Consider the following 19,521-nt stretch of genomic DNA (forward strand, 5'->3'; position numbering starts at 1 on the left):
TGAGATTTCTTCATGGATTGGCTGTTGGTTGGGAGAGAAAAGAGTGGAGGATGACTCTGGGCTTCTTAGCAGCTGGGATGGGAAAGCTGTGTGTGGAGCAAGTTGGAGGGGGGAGGTTGCGGTTCAGTAGTTTGTTCAGACATCCAAGCAGAGATGCTGAATGCACGCTCAGGTGAAGGATTCTGGTGCGTGGGCTGGAGCCAGGTGTGTACGTCACTGGCATTTAGGTGGGACTTGATCGAGAATTAGTGGTCTCCATCCTGGATGGATCCAGACAAGGAAAGAACAGTTTCTCCTCCTGTTAACACTCTTCGGTTTTCGTTTTCATGACTTAAAGATTTAAATAAGAATGAGAAAAATATCTAAAACCAAGTATGTCTGTATTGCCTTTCTGAAGACTGAGCCAATTGTAGTTTTTCCTCACTCACCACACACACATAAGCGCCATCTCTTCTACCTTCGTGAGAAAAAACTGTAAATGTTTTACTCAATCAAATCACATAAAATACGTGTTCAAAGGGACTCTAACGGGAATGGCTTTGTAAATGAGAAATCATTGAAATCATTCTTATGAAGTGAACAATGACTCCCCTTTCCCTTTCTCCTCTTCTCGTTTTTTACCCTGGAAGTGAATCCTGGGTTCTGTAAATGAGGTTGACTTGCACTGAGGCGTGTGCTCGCGCCAGCAGCCGGCCGGGGACACTTCCTCCCCTAGGTGGCACCACCGGCCTGCGCTGCCTCCGTCCCTTGCTTGGCCTCATCTGGCCACTCTTGGTCCTTCTCACTTCTTGAGAATGGAGGCAGGGAGAGAAGGAGCCAGAAGTAAAGAAACCTAGGACTGCAGGTGCGGGGGAGACAAAAACCTCGTTCACCTGCGGGCCAGTGGAGTCCTGGTGCAGGAATTTGGAAGTCCCGCTGGCCAAGGACACTCCCTTTATCTGTCCTCGGTGAACACGGCAGGAGCAGAGCCCCAGAGGCAGGGAGCCCTGTGTTACAACCGCCTCTGAGTGGTCACTGTTAAGCCCCCTGGAAGCTCTCAGCCTGGCTCCTGCCCCCCCCCCCGGCCAGAGGCCCAGGGAGAACGGGCTCAAGCAGCAGAGAAGATGAAGCCACAATCATGATCTTCCCCACCTTTTACCCAAGGACACGTGGAGCCCGGGAGGCTCCTCTCCTTCACTCCAGACCCCATATACTTCAGTGTCCCCAGCTGCCCACAGAGCAAGGGCTGCCGGGAGCTGCTTGTATGCTCCCTGCCACACTTCAAGGGCCTCAGCTGCTGGGGCCCTAAGCTGTGAGGTCTGAGGGCTGCGGGGAGCAGCAGGGACATGAAAAAGACAGAGCAAAGACACACGGAGAGATCTGTGCCCTGAGCCCTAACCCAGCGTCCCCAGGGACAGGAACCCTGCCTTGGGCTCCGTATATACCCCAGCGCCTCTGGTATGAGAGCCGCAGTAAAGAAGCACCTGACAGATGTAAAACTCTTCAGGAGCTCAGCCGGTGTGGAAGACAAGGCCCCACAGCGTGTGCTCGGCAACATCCGCCCTCCCCACCGCTCGCCATGTTCCAACAAGTTAGAGCAAAGGAAACTGATGAGATGGGGTCCTTCCCGAGTGAGCACAGCCAGCCCGCAGACCTGTCTGCGAGGCCTGAAGCCATTGTGGAAACAAGGAACTCTGGCAGGAGAAATAAAAGCCAGACTTGTGCTTTGGACAGGCAGTACCTCTGGAGCCTTTAGTTATTTATTTATTTTTTGTTTATTTCTTTTTCAGCGGGGGGCAAGGGGCATAGAAAGAGGGAGACTGAGGATCAGAAGCAGGGGCCCCGGGCTGAGAGTTGAGAGAGCATGACCTGAGCCAAAGTTGGGCACTTAACCGACTGAGCCACCAGGCAACCCCCTCAGGAGCGTTTTAGCTACAAGACCAGGTGCAATCAGAGAGTACAGAGTGAGGGAACATGCCAATACTGAGAGCTAAGAGTGAGCTATGCTGGCTACTTACACACACACACACACACACACACACACACACACTGCATTTCTATGTTGCGAAGAGAAGCAAAATCACCAGGAGCTGAGGCCCACCAGTGTAGATGATATAGAACTCACGGTCCAGCCAGTTTTTAGATGTGTGGTCGGACATGGGCCTGAGGCTGGGAAACAAGGGGATGTGGAGCCAGGGCCTTGGGCACGCCTTCCCCCAGAGCCCTGGTCACAGCACCTCCCAGGGCACTTGACACACCACCCCCCCAGAGCCCTAGGCACCCACCTCCTAGGGCCCCCGGCATACCGCCTCCCAAGACCCTAAGCACACCACCCCCCAGGGCCCTAGGCACCCACTCCCCAGGGCCCTAAGCACCCACTCCCCAGAGCCCCAGGCTTGCATCTTCAGGGAGAGGAGCAGCAGCATCCTGCAACCAGCATGGCTTCAGACTTGCTGTGGACCGACTGTACGGGTGGGTCATCACCCAGCCTGCTTTCCCATCCCCATGCGTGGCTCAGAGCCTGACGACGCACAGATTGGCCCAGCCCTGAGGAAGGGCACTCAGGTGGGAGAATTTGGTTTCACATGCTGCTGTGTGTCCATCATGTGAGCTCTGGGATGTGAGGCGGGGCCACCAGTGTGTTCTCACTGAGCATGGTGACTGGAGACAAGACCTCCAGCTGCAAGGACAGTGGCCGAGTGAGGACAAACCAAGTTAAGAAGAATACAGTCGTGTTTAGCCCCTTTGAGGTTTATATTTTTAAATTTTTTAAAAGTTTATTTATTTGAGAGGGACAGAGACAGCATGAGCAGGGAAGGGGAAGAAAGAGGCAGGGAGAGAAAGAGAATCCCAAGCAGACTCTGCACTGTCAGCATGAGCCCGATGCAGGGCTCAAATTCAGGAAACTGACATCATGACCTGAGCTGAAACTGAGAGTTGGAGGCTTAACCGACTGAGCCACATAGGTACCCCAGCCCCTTGAGGCTTTCTCGATGACATTTTTAGAACACATCGAGGAAGTCCTCTTTACATGGGTGCAAAGCAATGCCAGCAACTTTTCTGAGAGATGCAGTAGAGGGTAAAAATAGAAAGATTCCTAAGACCAGAAATGTCAACTATAGACAAAAACCACCATAAGCTGCCACACTGCCTTATCAACTATGCTTTAAAATACATATGCAGAGGAAACGTAAGTCATTCCATTAAAATGCTTGCAGTGCTCATACCAAGATGGTGAGGTGACGAAATCAATGCGGCGGAATATTCTGCAGCAGTGAAACAAACTCCCGATAGACACGGATTAATCTCACAAGTATGTTAAAAAAAAAAACAACACACAGCCAACAATGCATGTTATATAAGTCCATGTATGTGATGTTCAAAAAATAGGCATCATCTATGATAGAGGTCAGAACAGTGGTTACCTTTGGAGGGAGTGGGTCCTAAGAGGGACACAAGGGAGTGTGCTAGGGTGCTGGAATGTTCCCCATTTTTATCTGGGTAGTGCTGACCCAGACATACACAAATGTAAAAGTTCACTGGACTCTACACCTAATGGGTTGTTACGAGTGGCTTATGAACGTGAACCAAGGGTACGTGAAGTAATATTTGAGGAGACTGTAGCCTCCACGGCCAACCAGGCCTGTCCACGCATACGTGGCTGCTCCTCGTGTGGGTAGCATTGTTCTGGATGGATCACAGACCTGACATGGCAGATCCATGAAACTATCATTTATGCCATTTTGTAAAGTGATGCAGAAGATACCCCTGGAAATGGGCACCGTGGGGTTTACAGAACTGTAGGGTCACAACCAAGGGACCTTAAGAGATCTAAGAAAACATGAATGGCCTGTTGGCAATATACACAAATATCAGACCGTTACGTTGTATGCTTGAAACGAATATAATATTGTATGTCGATTGTATCTCAATAAAAGAAACAAAAAAATACAAAGCATGATCACCTCTATCCCCAGTTAAAACTCAGGGCACCAAGGGAGGGTGCTACCTGAGGCCTCCTGGGACTTTCGTGTACACCATAGAGTGAACCCATCTCCTAAGCAGTAAAAACACCCCCTTGTGAGAAAAAGTGGTGATCAGATGTTCTGCGCTATGTACCGTGTGACCCAGACCCCAGCTGATTGAGCAGAAATTGGTGCCAAAGTCAACGTAGCCTTTGGTAAACTAGCTTGTGGCCCCAAGGGTGGCAGAGCACGAGAACGCTGTCCAGTCAGGACCCTCTGCTTTGATAGTGACTGACTGACCTCCAAGCCCGCTTCTTGCTCCTGGGGAACCGGGCTGTGAGCAGGTCATGACAGTGAGAGCTGAGAGACAGAAGCGAAAGCAGGATGAGTCGGGTCACCACTGGGCAGGCTGCCTACTTCAGTCACTTCCGAAGCTCTCTCACCACCCTGGTTAAACCCCAGCACCTGAGCTGAACCAGGTGTCTCTGCTCCCTGTAAGAATGCCACGCATACATCCATCCCCTTTCCCTCGTCCTGAGCCTCCTCTGCGCAGGGCAGGAGCTACGTGGATCCCGGACTCACAGCCCAGCCTACCTTTGTGGCCAGTCCCTGTTTGTCTTTCTGATGGGACTCTCTCTTGGCCACCAGCCCAAGGGCACTGGGGAGACTCAATATATCTGGGTTGCCTGGGACTGTCCCCTTGATCTGTGGACCTGTGAACTAAGCTCATGGGAGGGCTCTGGACGACCACAACCGTGCTGGAGTTTCCCAACAGACTAACTATTCTGCTCCCGGGAATGGCCAGAGGAATTCTGGTTAATAGATAAACCACAAGCCATATTTATTTCTTCAAATCGAAGCTATCAGGAACTATAAGTGAAACATTTTTTGTGTCCCTGAGAAAGAAAACAGGCCCCAGATGGTGAGCCTCTTAGAGGCTTCTGCCTAAAGCTAGGATGCCCAGGAGCTCCGGGCGGTGGTACTGAGTGGTGAAGCTGCCTCACAATGAGGGACAGCAAGGAGACTTCAGGTTCAACCTTGTCACCGGGTGGAGGGGAGTCAAAAGAGGCCTCTGAAAATGAGAAGCGAACCGTATGCTAATGACGACACAGGTTTGCAGTCTGAATTTGCACTACCAATGTGGCGTGAAAAACAAAAAGCCCTACAGCCAAAGAATTGCAAGTGGTTCTCCGGTGCCCAACCAAAGTGCCTGCTCCCTCTCTGGAAGAGCTTGCCTTCCATTAAATAAGATGCATCCTAATATCAGAGACACTCACAGAATGAGCACTGGCAAATCGACGGACTTGGGCAGCTCTGATCGCGGAAAGTGTCGGGAGGCAATAAAATGCACCGAAAATTAAAAGTGCTTGAGTGTCTCTAAATATGCCTGGCTACCCAGAAGTCCCTCCAGTCCTCCAAGGCTACCTGTGTCCTTACAGCACAGAGCAGACAGCAGCCAGGCTGCAGGAAGCAGAGAGAGTGGCTTTCCCTGGAGTAGATGCCAGAGAGGAAATTCCTCTGTGGGTTTAATTTTCATCAGGAAGCCAGCAGAGGCAAGAAAAAGCAGACAGAGCACATGGCACAGGGAGAAGGTGTGCACTGAGGACAACTGAGCGGGAAGAAGAGGGCGAGGTGTGGGCAGGGCACACAAGTCAGGGTGTGGCTGGGCTGCGGGGCGAGGGGAATGAGTGTGTGGAACCTCCAAATCCACAGACACACCCCTCGATACTTCTGAAGGGGACTCCTTTGCTTCTCCTCCAGGGAGGGGACATGAAGGTCCCTGGAGGGATCATACCCTATCTGGGAACTCATTGAAAAAGCCCTGAAATGATTAAATGCAAGACAGGAGAGAATCATAAGCCAGCTGGTCTGGACTTACGAAAGTCAGAGAAGAGGTCCGGTCAAGTTGAGAACCAGGAAGGGTTGCTTTTCTCCACTTTTTTCCTTTGCAAAGAGTTTGCATAGAGGAGATGGGCTCCAAGATGGGCCTCAAAGAATTAGAGTGCTGTCTGATGCCCATGGTCATTAACTCTTTATCTCCTGCATAGGGTGCTGTGCCCAGCGCTGCAGCTGCGGGCACGCTTCTGGAGCCGCCCCTCACTGCCTCTGGGCAGCTTCGAGCTGGAGGAAACGCCCACGTTTGAGTGCCTGCCCCGGGAAGACCCCGAGGAGGAGGCAGAATCGTCCATACCCACAGGCCAAGCGATGGAAGGCCCAGTGCCCACAGCTGGCACACAGGTCCCACAGGAAGCTCAGGGCTCAGATTCTTTTTTCAACCCCGAATCTGACCCTCCAAGTCCTAAACGTCAGCCAGGCCTCATTCTCAATCCAAATACTTAGGAAGCATCTTCAAGTAACAATAGAAACAGAGAGCAGGGTCATTATCAGTAACATTCCTACGAGTTTAGTTAATTCTAAAGGAAGACAAACCGCACACACAGATGCAGAGGGTGTGATTGGCCAAGAGAGGCATGTCAGAGACACTTCCTTGCTGTTCACGTGGGATCCATCATTTGAAGCCTGACAGGCCTGACCCCCACCTTACCTGGGGACCCTGAGACCCGGAGAGGGAAATGATTTGCCCGAGAGCATGGCTCCCGTCAACACCTGAGCTGGCAGAAAGCAGGTGCCCTGATGTTAGCAGAAAGCAGGCTGGTCTCCCCAGCCCCGGGTGCTATTCCAGAGGTCAAGCCCCACACAGGGTGGTGTTTGATCTCTTTCTCTGGTTGTTTTGTAAATTCTCAAAGCTCATCCACTGACCTCCCAGGATGCATTTTATAGCTGAGCACAATAAGCTGAAATATAGCCCCAGAAGTTCCTAAAAGGAATCTACAGAGACCTCATTCCTGAAATTTTCCAAGTCTCTCCTCCCAGAACATTCCAAACCTGGACAGCCCTCTCCCCAAACATGCCAACTCTGGATTTTTGGCATTAGAACCCTAACAAGGTCTATCTACTTCCAGACGAGCCTAATCCTGCTCTGCCCAGAAAAGTCAACCCAATTTCCATCAAGCCTCATGTTAAAAAGGAAACCATAGGCCCAAAATTGTGTCACTTACGTTAAGGCCCCAAGTCTGAAAACCAAGACTTAACACATAAGTAATTGCAGTTCCAAACCCCAGGAATGTAATCTTTAACCAGTAAACATGGGAATTTCCCCACCAGCACTAGGAAATTTACTGATAGACCCTTTACTGATAGTTCCCTTTTGGATGGTGGTGACCTAGCCCAAATCATGGATTCTCTACCAATAATTCCTTTTTTCTGCTCCCTCTCCACCTTTAAAAATCTTTCCTTTTCTAGCCTTAGTGTCCATCAACGGACGAATGGATCAAGAAGATGTGGTTTATCTATACCATGGAATACTACATGGCAATGAGAAAGAATGAAATCTGGCCACGTGTAGCAACATGGATGGACCTTGAGGGTGTTATGCTGAGCAAAATAAGTCAGGCAGAGAAGGACAAATATCATATGTTTGCATGTATAGGAGGATTAGGAGGAACTTAACGGAGGACCATGGGGGAGAAGAAGGGGGAAAATGGTGGGNAAAAAACCTTTCCTTTTCTGTAGCCCTTTGAACCCCCCCCCAACTTGCTAGATAGGATACTGCCTGATTTATGAATTAGATTTTTAATTTTTTTAAGATTAGTTATTTATTTTGAGAGAGCAAGTGAGTGGGGAAGGGACAGAGAGAGAGAATTCCAAGTAGGCTCCACATTGTCAGTGTGGAGCCCAGTGTGGGCCTTGAACTCATGAACTGTGAGATCATGACCTGAACCAAAATCAAGAGTTAGACTCTTGACCAACTGAGCCACCCAGGTGCCCCATGAATTAGAGTTTTTAATGTTTATTTGGTTGAAGTTTTGTTATTTAACAGACTGGTTGGTAGTGATGAAATCCAAAATGAATTTCTTGCAGGCATTTGGGGACAACAAGAACACAGGCACAGTACCCTGTGTGCCCTTTGAGTTCACTGTCTTGTTTGCCATTTCCTAGGGTCTGTGAGTAAGTTCCTCTCAGTTCTGAGCTTCCCTCTTCCTGCATTCAGGCTCCCGATATAACTGACTTTCCTTTACAGGGCAGGTCAGCTTACGCCGGCAGAAGGCTCTGCCCTGAGCCCAGCTGAGCTGGTGGATTTGCCCAGAGCCCAAATGAGCTGACGAAGGATCCACCAGAGCCATGCCCCCAGCCTTTCAGACCACAAGTCCCTGGGGTGGAAAACCCCAGTCCTTAGCTCTGTCCCTGGATTCCACACTGGGAACTGTTAGTGGCAGCTACAGTCTTCCACTTTGGAATCAACCCACAGACCCCATTCCTTGGGGTTTGCTGGTTCAGTCCCTCCCCTAGTCCAGGTTTCCATGGGAATCGGTGCTGGCACGCACAGGGCCTTCTTGTGGCCAGGACTCGGTGACATCTCTTGTTTACTGCCGCTGTTAAGGTATACATGCTTGCGTGTCTTGTTTTACGTAGAAATGGGCTATTATCAATGGGGATCCTGGAGGTGAGAAAGCTGAAAAAGTTGGCAGGTGCTGGTCAAGCGTTTAAAGGTTGTTAAATCTCAACACTTCAGGGTGACCCTCATGATAGGATGAAGTTAGTCATGGAACAGGTTGGATTGAGACTAGGTCACCAGCCAACCTCAAGAAAACTTCAGAGCAATGAGGTCTGCTCTAAAACACGCACGATCCCCAACCCAGCAGGGATCCCTTGTAAGTATTAGTCTGGCTCCACAAAACCCCATGTCTTCGCTAATGGGACCCTTAAATGCTAAAGAGCCAAGCACATCACCTTCCAGCACACCTCCTTATTTTACGTCTAAGAAGTACAGTCCCGGAAGTTGTGGGCCATCTTGCAAAAACAGCGAAATCTCACTCAGCTTGCTTGTGTCCTAAAGAAGTTGGCAACTGTCAGGCTGAGACCCCCAAAATAATGGCTGGATAGAAATGTGAGTTTCTAGGGTCCTCCCAAACTACTGCCAGCCCTCAGGGGAATTAAGCCCTAGCAATACAATGGTTAAGGGGAATGTTCCAATTAGATAAGATCGCTTCAGCTCTTGAAACAGAACAGGGTAACTGTTTTAATTGGCAAGCGGAAGCCTCCAAAAGGTTTCAAAATTCCAAAGCAGTTTCCAAAGAATTGGAAGATTCATTGCAAAAGGCTGATGAAAAATTAAAGATGCAAGAGATACGTAACCTGCTCTGAGTGCTCATTCTGCGAATCCTCTAAATTCTTTTCCTACTCTGAAAAGTCTACACAACTATAAACAACAGTCCACCAAGTTAATGGCCTTCTAGATACCTCCACATCTATCTTGAAAAGAGGACCCCTAAAAGGGACCCTTCCAGAATGAATGAAACTAAGGACTTTTCTGGGAAACTGCTAGGTTATTCCCTTAAATGGCCATGGGGTAACTGGTAGATCACAGAACCAGCAAAGACTGAAAATTCTTACCAGAATCGGCTCTCCTGAGCCTCTGTCTGCAATGCCCAGTTGAGAGAGGAAGATAAAGCTTCACACTGTCCATTGCTTTCCAAATCCAGACCTATAGGTTATTGATCTTCATTGCACCGGAGAGGTAACTACCTTCTTGCTCATCTCATTTGCATAATCTGGCTTGCCTTCCCGCCTGCCTGGGACAAGCAGGGGGTTGCTTCTTTCTTTGGCTCTTATTGGGAGTGACTCTAGATTTGGGAAGGTGAGTATCATCTGCACCCTCTTGGGGGACCCCTCTGACACCAAAGGGGGGCAATTCAGTACTTCCAGAACTATTTAAAATCACAAGTATGTAGCCAGAGGGAAAGAGGCAAATTGAAAATACTGTCATTTAAGTTACAACCCAATTCTTTGAGGAATTGAAAGCAACTGTCCTCATCTTTTGCAAAATGAGAAAGGCATCTCCGAGAGGCAATTCAAAGTTCACCTCTTCCTTTCCCAACCCCTAAACTTCTCCTGATGAACTCAGAAGGCTTCTTATAAACTCTTGGCCTTAGGAAACCAAAGTCCTTCTAAGGACTTGCATTTCCCTCTCTGTCCCTTGAAGTTAGACATCTTATCATGTCAGTGAAATGTAAACACAGTTCACAATGAGACTAAAGCGGAGGAAGGGGGGAGTTTGCACCCAAACTCCAGCATAGCTTCCTTAAGATTAGTTTCCAGGGCATATAAAAATCTTAACAATTAGGGCGTCTGGGTGGCTGAGTCGGTTGAGCATCTATCTGACTTTGGCTCAGGTCAATGATCTCACAGTTCGTGGGTTGGAGCCCCACATCAGGCTCTGCACTGACAGTGTGGAGCCTGATTTGGATTCTCTCTCCCTCTCTCTCTCTCTACTTTCTGCCACTCATTCTCTCTCTCTCAAATATAAACAATAAAAAAATCTCCTCCACAGATATCAGTAACTATGGGATCTTTGCACGTCTTCATGTTTGTGTGTGTGTCCAAATACATATTTATATATCTATTTATATATTGTAAATGTGAGTTATTTTTCTACCTCTGGATGATATTGCTAAAATTAATTTGTGAAAGAGCTGTATTTAGTTGTTTTGAAGGGAAGTGCTTGCTAGGATTGGACACTCTAAAACTGAGAAAGATACAAATTAACCCAAATTTTTTTAAGTGCATATGATCTGGGAAAATACTTGGCTGTTGGTTTAATTAAATAGATATTCTTTAAACTTCTCAACATGAAAATGTAAACTTTTTTTCCTTCTGGGTTTACTGAAAGCCAAATAAATGGATATTCTGTTACAAAATGCTTTAGCAAAATAGCTGGAGAGAATGACTTTGATGTTTTGTGAAGATTTTATGGGCAACCTAAGCATGATTTTTACAAACAAGTAGATTGAATAGATGTAAATAAAATGTAAGGCAAACATTCTTTTTTCTCAAATAATTTTTACACCCAATGTGGGGATTGAACTCACAACCCAAAGTTGCACACTCTACCAACAGAGCCAGCCAGACTTTTAAATGCTCTCCCAAATCTTTTTGGTAACCTAAAAGTTTAAAGTTTTGCTGAGTTAAGTGATGAGTAAGTTAAAGTCATTAAATATCTAGATCATTTCCAAATAAGATAAAATACTGAAGCGTTAATTACTGAACATAGGTTCATCTACTTTTGGCTTCCTTATTACAGAGAAACTAAAGATAAATTTGGGTCTGTGAGTAAACATGTTTTGTGCTTTGTTGGAAAATTGTGCTATGAAGAAGCACACGTTTCTGGAGATTATGAAATGTATTCCCAAATTTGCCATTCTAAAGAATGCTAGTGTAACAGACAGTTCATAATTGCATACTTACTCACTTTCACTAGAAATTAAGCTTTCTAAGAGTTAAGAATTCTAATAACTGAAACTAAGACTACTGGAAATAAGAATGGAAACATCTCTGCATACAAGACAGGTAGTATGTGTGTTTTCAGTAAGAAAAAGTATAAGGAATGGACATACATTTTTTATTGAGGGAAAAGAAAATAATTATGTCCTAAGTGAGGCTGGTTATTTAAAAAGGAACATTTTAGGACAAAATCCGAATGTAAGAAAGGAAGTTGTAGGAGACTTGTGGAAAAGGAATCTTTGGAAAGAAAGTTTAATACGTAATCAAGTTTTAATATGTGATCAAGCTGACTTTCATCAAGGCAGCAGCGACTGAATCTATATGACTGTGACACAAGTGGAGAGATCACGCCTATCTTCTGTAAAAATAGCCCCTGATTGCCAGACTTTTGCCATCCCCCTTATTTCCCCCTGAATCAGAGAAATGAAGGTGAGTGAATAATGGCTCTAAATTAAATGAACAGTCCCCAAGGAAAACCAAGATGGCTGTATGGTTCTTCCTCATTCCCTGGCAAACCCCATTGTTTGGTTTCTACAGTCCTTCACCCACTATGGGGCATTTAAGCCCATTCCAATTATAAACAGACATTGGTGGAGAGACTGGTATAATATTGCAAACACAGTCTGTCAGTGATGTCTGACTTGTCAGGTTCATAATCCTGGAAAAACTGGTTTTGACTTCCTCCTTAGGGACCTTTGTACACCCGCAGCTGAACTTTCTTCAACTGTCATTTGGTATGGGTTACCAATATGTCCCCATTATTGTGTGTATGTTTATTGGATGGGTTGAAGCTTCTCCCTGGTTGGGGGGGAAAAAAAAAAGAAACAGTGGGGAAAAAATAGCTGTTAGAAAATGTTTTCCACTTGGAGTATACCTTCGATGGTCTCCAGGGATCAGGGTATAAACTTCACTGGGCAAATCGTACAAACTTTAATGAAAACCTTACAATCTTCTTGGAATTCTTGTCTCATGCTAGTATGGCCAGCTGCTGTCAATCTCTAATGTCTTATGCTCAAGCCTGTCACCGTCGGGTTAAAGAAGCCTTCCTGATTTCAACTTAAAGGATCCTAAGGGTCATCATTTAGAGCCTTATAATTAGGTGTACTGGAAATGCCATCAAAGGAAGACAGCCCTCGAGCCCCAATGGAAGGAACTTTACCAAGCTCTCCTGACCACTGATGCTGCTGCAAAACTGGAAGGTTTTGGGTACATCTCACACAGCTGAAGAAAGTTCTACCTAACACCTAACACCTGGTCCTGTGTAGATGCTAGAGGTCTCCAAATCAAAACTGACACAGAAGAGAAGTAGCTGACATCGAGGTAGACTGTCCAAGGCAACAGATCAAGGCTTGACACTTGAAACCCTTTCTCCTGCTCTTCCTTTCCTTTAATCTGGCATTGGCCTGGAAAGATAAGACCCTCATCTCTATCTCCCAGGCCATTGCTGATGAGGGGTAACCTCGGAATTTAGAACAGCTTTTTATTTCAGCCTAGGAAAAAAAGCAAAACAAGACCTCTCATTGGTTGATTCCCCTGCATTGATATTGTTGAGTTAGAAAGGACCCACCAGGGGCTTTCATGATTCAGGATTCACTCCTTTTGGCAGATCCCTACTTCTTTCATTAGGGATAAATATAAACGAGACTATGATCAGAAACTTCTCTTTAATTCTTGAAATTATTGCAGAACCCACTACCAAAGCAATAACTACCCAGCTAAGACCCTTAGACTCTCTGGCCAAAGATGTTCTTGATAATCAAATAGTCCTCGATTATCTTTTAGCTGAACAAGGAGGTATCCATTGTACCCAACACCATCCATTACCACCTGGATTAACACTTCTGGAGAAATCGAAACACTATTATAGAAGACTGCTGAGTAAGCCACTTGGCCTAAAAGAGTTGACTCCTTCAGCAGGGTCTTTCTTGACTTATCTGATTCTGCTTGGTTTAGGTCTTGACTATGGGTCTGAAGTGCATTCCAAACATTGGGACTTATCCTGCTTATAGTAATCATAGTAATCCCCCGGGTGCATTATATGCTCTCAAAGCTTTAAATGCATGGTCACAGCTGCTGACCACTAAGCAAATTATCTAAGACTGGAATGCCAGAAAAGGAACAAAAAGGACAACCGACTGAAAAATTATGAACCTAAGGTTGTAACCTGTGAATATCCCAGAGATTAAGCAAAAAATGTCATGACCGGTGAATACCAAGCAAAAGTTGACCAGAAACACAAGCTGAGCGTGGCGCTAATGCCTTCAATCTTGATTATATCTCCCGGTTAAGCTGACAGTCTGATCAAAGGGGGTAATTGTTTAAAAGAAAACCACAGGCCCCACATAGCATTGCTTAGGTTAAGGCCCCAGGCCAGTGAATCAAGGCTCCACACCTAACCTGACCACAGTTTCAGCCCCCTGAAATATAACATTTAACCAGTCCACATGGGATTTCCTGGTCAGCACTAGGAAATTTCCTGATAGACCCCACCTAAAATAATGGTTCCTTTGCTAGTAATTTCCTTTTGTTCCTGGTCCGTCTCCATATTTAAGAACCTTCCTTTTCTGTAGCCCTCTGGAGCTCCCCTTTACTTGCTGGATGAGGTACTGCCCTCTTCACAAATCCACTAATAAAGACAGTTAGATCTTTAATTTACTCGGTTAAAGTTTTGTTATTTAACACTAGGAAAACCTAAGCTTATGTGGATTTCTCTTTGTGGTCCCTAACTCAGGGCATGTCACGTTCTGAGCTGTGTTAAGAGCCTCTCAAAGCAGGCCCCCAAGCCCACCCCACTCCAGGGCCCCCAGACAGAAGAGGGTGTTTGCCACTCCCTTGGCGGGGGAAGCTGGGGAGGAATGTAGAAAATCCTCCCCTGGAAACACAGGACAAGTAAAGGAAACACTGCGCCTCAGGTTTCCCGACTTGAGGTGGGGGAGGAGGAGAGATGAGCAAGGGGGAAACAACCTAGGAGGGCAAGGAGGCAGAGAAGGGTGCGTAAGGAGGGGGGAGGTTCTGCCGAGTGGGGGCAGAGGTGAGGCTTCCCAGGAGCCACCCCTCCCTGGCATCCTATGTGGGGGGAGGGGGCAAAGTGGCCCCTCCGAGTCAGAGGTCCTCTCCGAGCACAGTGCTCCTTCAGAGCCCAGAGATGAAGGCATCCTGTCCCCCCACCTGGCCCTGTGCTGTCCCGGGGGCAACGGCCTGCTGAGCTCAGAGGGCCCTGGGATAGTAGCGGGTCCCCTAGGTGGCAAGGAGGTTGTTGGAACATGGCCATGCGTCCTGTCCAGTCCCCTCTGCCGTTTGCATCAGAGCCAGCCCGACGTGGGTAAGGGAAGGGTGAAACCTTCCGGAGTAGGTGAGAGGAAGACGGGGAGGGTGGGAAGTGAGGTGGGGGGAATGTGGGGGCGGGAAGAGGAGGGTGGGAGCCTCCCCTCCCCTCCCATTCCCTCCCCTCCAGTCATGGGGTGTGGGGCGGGGCCAAGAGTAGGGCCGGGGAGGCGCAGGAGGCGAGCCTCGCAGAGATTGGCCGCCAGGCCTCAGGCCACCGCTCACCCTGGGGAAACCTGAGTCCGGCCACCACCACCGGGGAGGAGCCAGCCCTAGGCCTTCAGAGCGGGTGTGAGGGCGGTGCCTGGCCCTACGCCCGCCTCTCCAGGGCCGCGGAGACGTCTTCCCCTCGGTCCCCTCGGGGCACCATGGTGTTTCGTTGACCCTGGGCGCTTCCAACAGCAAAGAACCAGAAAAACTCGAAGTTAAATCCTGCGGCCTAAATCCCTGGCGGACCGTGGCGATGGTCTGACCGAGGCCTCAGTTGACCCATACGTGTTCTTTTGTGCGTGTTTACCCACAAAAGAATGGCCCCGTTGGAACCGGAGTGCTGGCTTTACTACCGCGGCCTCCTGGGCCGCTGCCATCGCTGACCCTTGGGCACTAACCACCAGCATCTCTTGAGCCAGTAGTGATGATATGTTCATCTGCTTCTCAGCTTCTGGTACATACTTGTATACCGAGGGCCTGTCTGGAGGCCCGGGGGCCTTAATTCAAAGAGTCTTTCTAGGGGCGCCTGGGTGGCTTAGTCGGTTAAGCGTCCGACTTTCGCTTAGGTCATGATCTCGCGGTTCGTGGGTTCGGGCCCCGCGTCGGGCTGTGCTGACTGCCAGCTCGGAGCCTGGAGCCTATTTCAGAGTCTGTATCTCCCTCTCTCTCTGACGCTCCCCTGCTCACTCTGTCTCTGTCTCTGTCTCTGTCTCTCTCTCTCCTAGAAATAAATAAAACATTAAAAAAAAAAAAGTCTTTCTAACACTACAATTCTGGGCAGCCTGGACATTTGGGAGAAAATGGTTTTGGCCAACAGAGCCTTTGAGCCCCTTCAGCTCCTCCTGCCTCAGCCCAGGGCCACCCCAGAGCCCAGAGCTACAAGAGGAATCCTCTGGTCACCCTCCTGACATCCTCTCCAGAGCCCGCTGGGCAGCAGGACACTGAAACATGCCCTGGAGTGAGAGAGAGAGAGAGAGAGAGAGAGAGAGAGAGAGTGTGTGTGTGTGTGTGTAGAACCCATCAGCCTGGGATGGGGGCTCTCCATCTCTCCCACCATAAAGCCTCTGAGAAGCTCTTTCAACAGCAAACCTCTTTCTTAGCACTTCAGAATGAAACACAAGTGACCCAAACCAGACCAAGGAACCCCCCCAGGGGGCAGCCGGAGCAGTGGGAGGAGGCTAAGTAACCCTTCGACCCCACCACGCTGTGCACTAATTTCTGGTGCCTTCCCTCAGCCTCCACAATGGGCTGATTTCAGTAATTAAAGCACATGAGGAGGAGACAACTTTAAAGCCAAGAGAGAAAGAAAAAGAGATTTGCATATAAATCACAGCTGAGGTTTCCTGGGGCCCCACTCTGACAGACCTTCAAAACCACCTCAGGGGCTAGGTATTAGTATATTATTGTCATCATCATCATCATCATCCTTTTTCAGGTTAGGAACATCACAGCTCAGGGTAGTAGAGGCAGGATCTGAATATGCAGACAGAACGGTCACCAGGACTCTTACACCAGCCACAGTGATGTCTCCCCCTCCTCAGCCCCTGCCTCTGTCCTNGAAGGTCAGTGTCTCTGGCCAGACTGTAAGCTCCTTATCGCTGGAGGCCATCATGTGCTTTTTGAGCCCCGAAGGCCTGGATTTCCCAAACAAGTCTGATCCTAACTAAGCCGGGATGTTGTTAAATCCCGGACATGCAAGTGGTCTACACTGCCTCGGCAGGTGCTCCCTCTGTCCCTACAGCAGCTCTTGAGGTAAAATAAGGGCTGGGGCTCATGGCAAAGTAAGTATGGGAAATACCGAGCTCAAGCTATGTATGGTTTCTTGACCATGGGGCTTCTCAAAGCCTCTGAAAGGCTGAATGCTCACTGGTCCCCTCTTACCCACTGGTAAGAGGATGAGATGCAGCAGATGAAGCAGTTCCCCAAAAGTATATGGCCAGGGAGCCAATGCTTTAGCACTAAGTGTCCCAAGGGAACCCACTTTGAGAATTATTTCCTGGAGCAACTTAATTTGACCTGGCCCAACATGGAGGCTTGTATAAATCATCTCCACACATAGCAGCAGAAGGAAGCTCTGCAAGGATGGCCTAAATCTCCTGGGATTTCACATTCTCATATCCCCAGCAAGTTCAACGCAATCCCCCACCTCCATCCACCTTCCTTGGAGTTGATGAACATGAACTTGTTTACAACTTGTGGGCAGTTTTTACATTCTAGAAAACCACCCAGATCAGCCAGTAGAAGGAAAGATAAAGTCAGGCTGCTGGACAATAAGAAGTAAGATCACCCTGTGGGAAATCCCGAGTTGGTATAAATGGAACTGGGGGCACGGGTGGGGGTGGGGAGAAGCTGTGACAATACTGGGCAGTGTCATTTGCTGCCTGAATAATAACATGGCACCTGACATTATATGGTTACAGGACACCCTCACATCCATGTCTCCCCCAAGTGGAAGAGGGACAGGGAAGGGGGGAGAGAGAGAGAGAGCGTGAATCTTGGGCAGGCTCTACACTCAGTGTGAGCCTGAGACTGACTCAGGGCTCAATCTCACTATGAGATCATGAACCTGAACCAAAATCAAGAGTTGGGCGCTTAACCTACTGAGCCATCCAGGCACCCACATCCATTTCTTTATTTGATCCTCACAAGCTACGTGTGGTGGTGAAGAGAAGCCCTATGGCCATTTGCTGGTTCTACAAACTGAGGCCCAGAGAGGGTAAGTGATCTCTGCAAGTCACACAGCTGTTTGTGGACGTAGCCAGAAACACTTTGAAGCGGGGTCCAGGGCTCATTCATCGGGCCCATTTCAAGGTTTTTTTGTGCGTGGTATTTCCTTCAAGGGAGTCTAAGCAAATGTGCCCTTGTTGAGGACAGGGGACTGTGGGAAATGCTCGCACAAGCATGGGGGTGCCTCCCTGTACCCCCTGGCCTGTGCAGATCAGGAGGTCAGGGCGTTTCATCTGGAAGCCACAGGTCACGCAAGCTTGAAACCTCCTCCAAGAGCTGCCCACTCAGTGCAATGAGTTCACGAAACCCCAAACCACAGACAACATCCATTTTAACCAAACCCTCTGACACGCAAGGGTCCTGGGACACATTCGGGCGGGATTAGAGAGACTCAGCTTTGGCTCCAGCTCCAGCCTGGCACCAGCCACTACCCCCCTCCCTGCACTACAACTTCCTCCACCAGAAAGCTGATAAGTGACCCCGGCCTGACTCCTTGGCAGATCTGTGTGAGGAACACATGACAGACCGTCTAGGGGCTCCCCTGCAGCACCCTCACGGGGCACTAGGCCGCACGTGCTTGAACCTCTGATAGCTGCCCATCTCTTTGCCAAGCTGGCTGCATTTTATTCAAGTCTCAGCCGGAACATCAAGACTATCTGTGACTCACCCGCCTGCCATCAACCAGTGCATCACAACGCCCTGTATGAATGATCTCTGTGGTATTTATCCTCTATGCCGGTTCCTCCCTAATTTCTCTGCCTGTGATTTCACCTGTCCCCTCACCAGAACATCAGGCCCTCGAGGACAGAGACACCTGTCACAATCACCACTCTGTGACCTTGCTGAGAATGGTGCCTGGCTCATGCGGACACTTGACAAAGGGACATTGAGCGGTTGGTGACCTCTCTGAACATCACCTCCTCATCAGAGTAGGATGAGGTCTAAGAAGACCTCCCGCTCGGCCTCCAGCTCTCACGTTTACTTATCCTCACTTCCCTTCTTCTGGCTCGTCCGGAGCCACATATTGGTCAGGAAAGCCACTGGCTTGATTTGGTCCTCAAAATCGTTATTTCACCTTTGCAGCAGTTCTAGGCAGAGGGGGATGAGATGGAAGAAAAAATGGCCTCCAGGAAAGGCCAAAGAGGAGGGCCTAGGAGGTGTGTGGACTTTCCCCGGCTGTGCCTTCACACAACCTGCATTTGATTCAAAGTCAGAACCGATGCTTGGGGCAGAGCCCGTCAGAGCGCTCAGGGACCAGGAAGGCAGCAGGGGCTCAGGAAGGCAGTGGGGTGGGATCTGGTCATAGGCTCCAGACCCTGTCCATCTGGTAGACCAAGGCCAAGGGCGGAACAAACCTTTCTCCCAGGCTGCTCTTGGCTGACTTCTCCTCCCAGACAGCCTTTGAGGCAGCCTTTTAGCCTCTGGTGACCACATACTTCATTATTCAAAAAGGAACACTTTTGAGAGTAAAAGCAGAGTGAGGACAAGAGGCATGAATTAGGCCGGTCCTGGCAAACTGGAGCATAGAGTCACGCTATTTTATATGCCGTTTCACCAGATTAAAAATCACAAGATAAAAAAGCAGGGGAAGAGAGCCCCATGTGCTCTTGGAGAGGCCACCACTGTCCTATCCTGGTAGATTCTGGAAATGACTAGTAGTTGGGGAGAGGAAGGAAGACTGGGATTTCAAATTAATCCAATGACTCTGGTTCTAATAGGGGCAGTAGAGAAATCACAAATAGATACATGCTCTTGTGTCAGATGGTGATACATTTAATAAAGGAAGGTGAACTGGGTGAGGAGGTGGAAAGTAGCTGGAGGTCCATGGGCAGCACTGTTTCCGGGACAGGGTCAGGACCCAGCAACTCCTGGGAGCCGAGCCCCAGGCAAGAGGAAGTAAGAGCAAGTGAAGCGTGGGCATGGGGCAGGCCTGCGTGACATCCTCAAAGTAAGGGGGAGACTCAGGTCGGCGAGC

This window comes from Crocuta crocuta, unplaced genomic scaffold (genome assembly GCF_008692635.1).
Source record: "Crocuta crocuta isolate KB4526 unplaced genomic scaffold, BGI_CrCroc_1.0 scaffold36, whole genome shotgun sequence".
Taxonomy (NCBI): domain Eukaryota; kingdom Metazoa; phylum Chordata; class Mammalia; order Carnivora; family Hyaenidae; genus Crocuta; species Crocuta crocuta.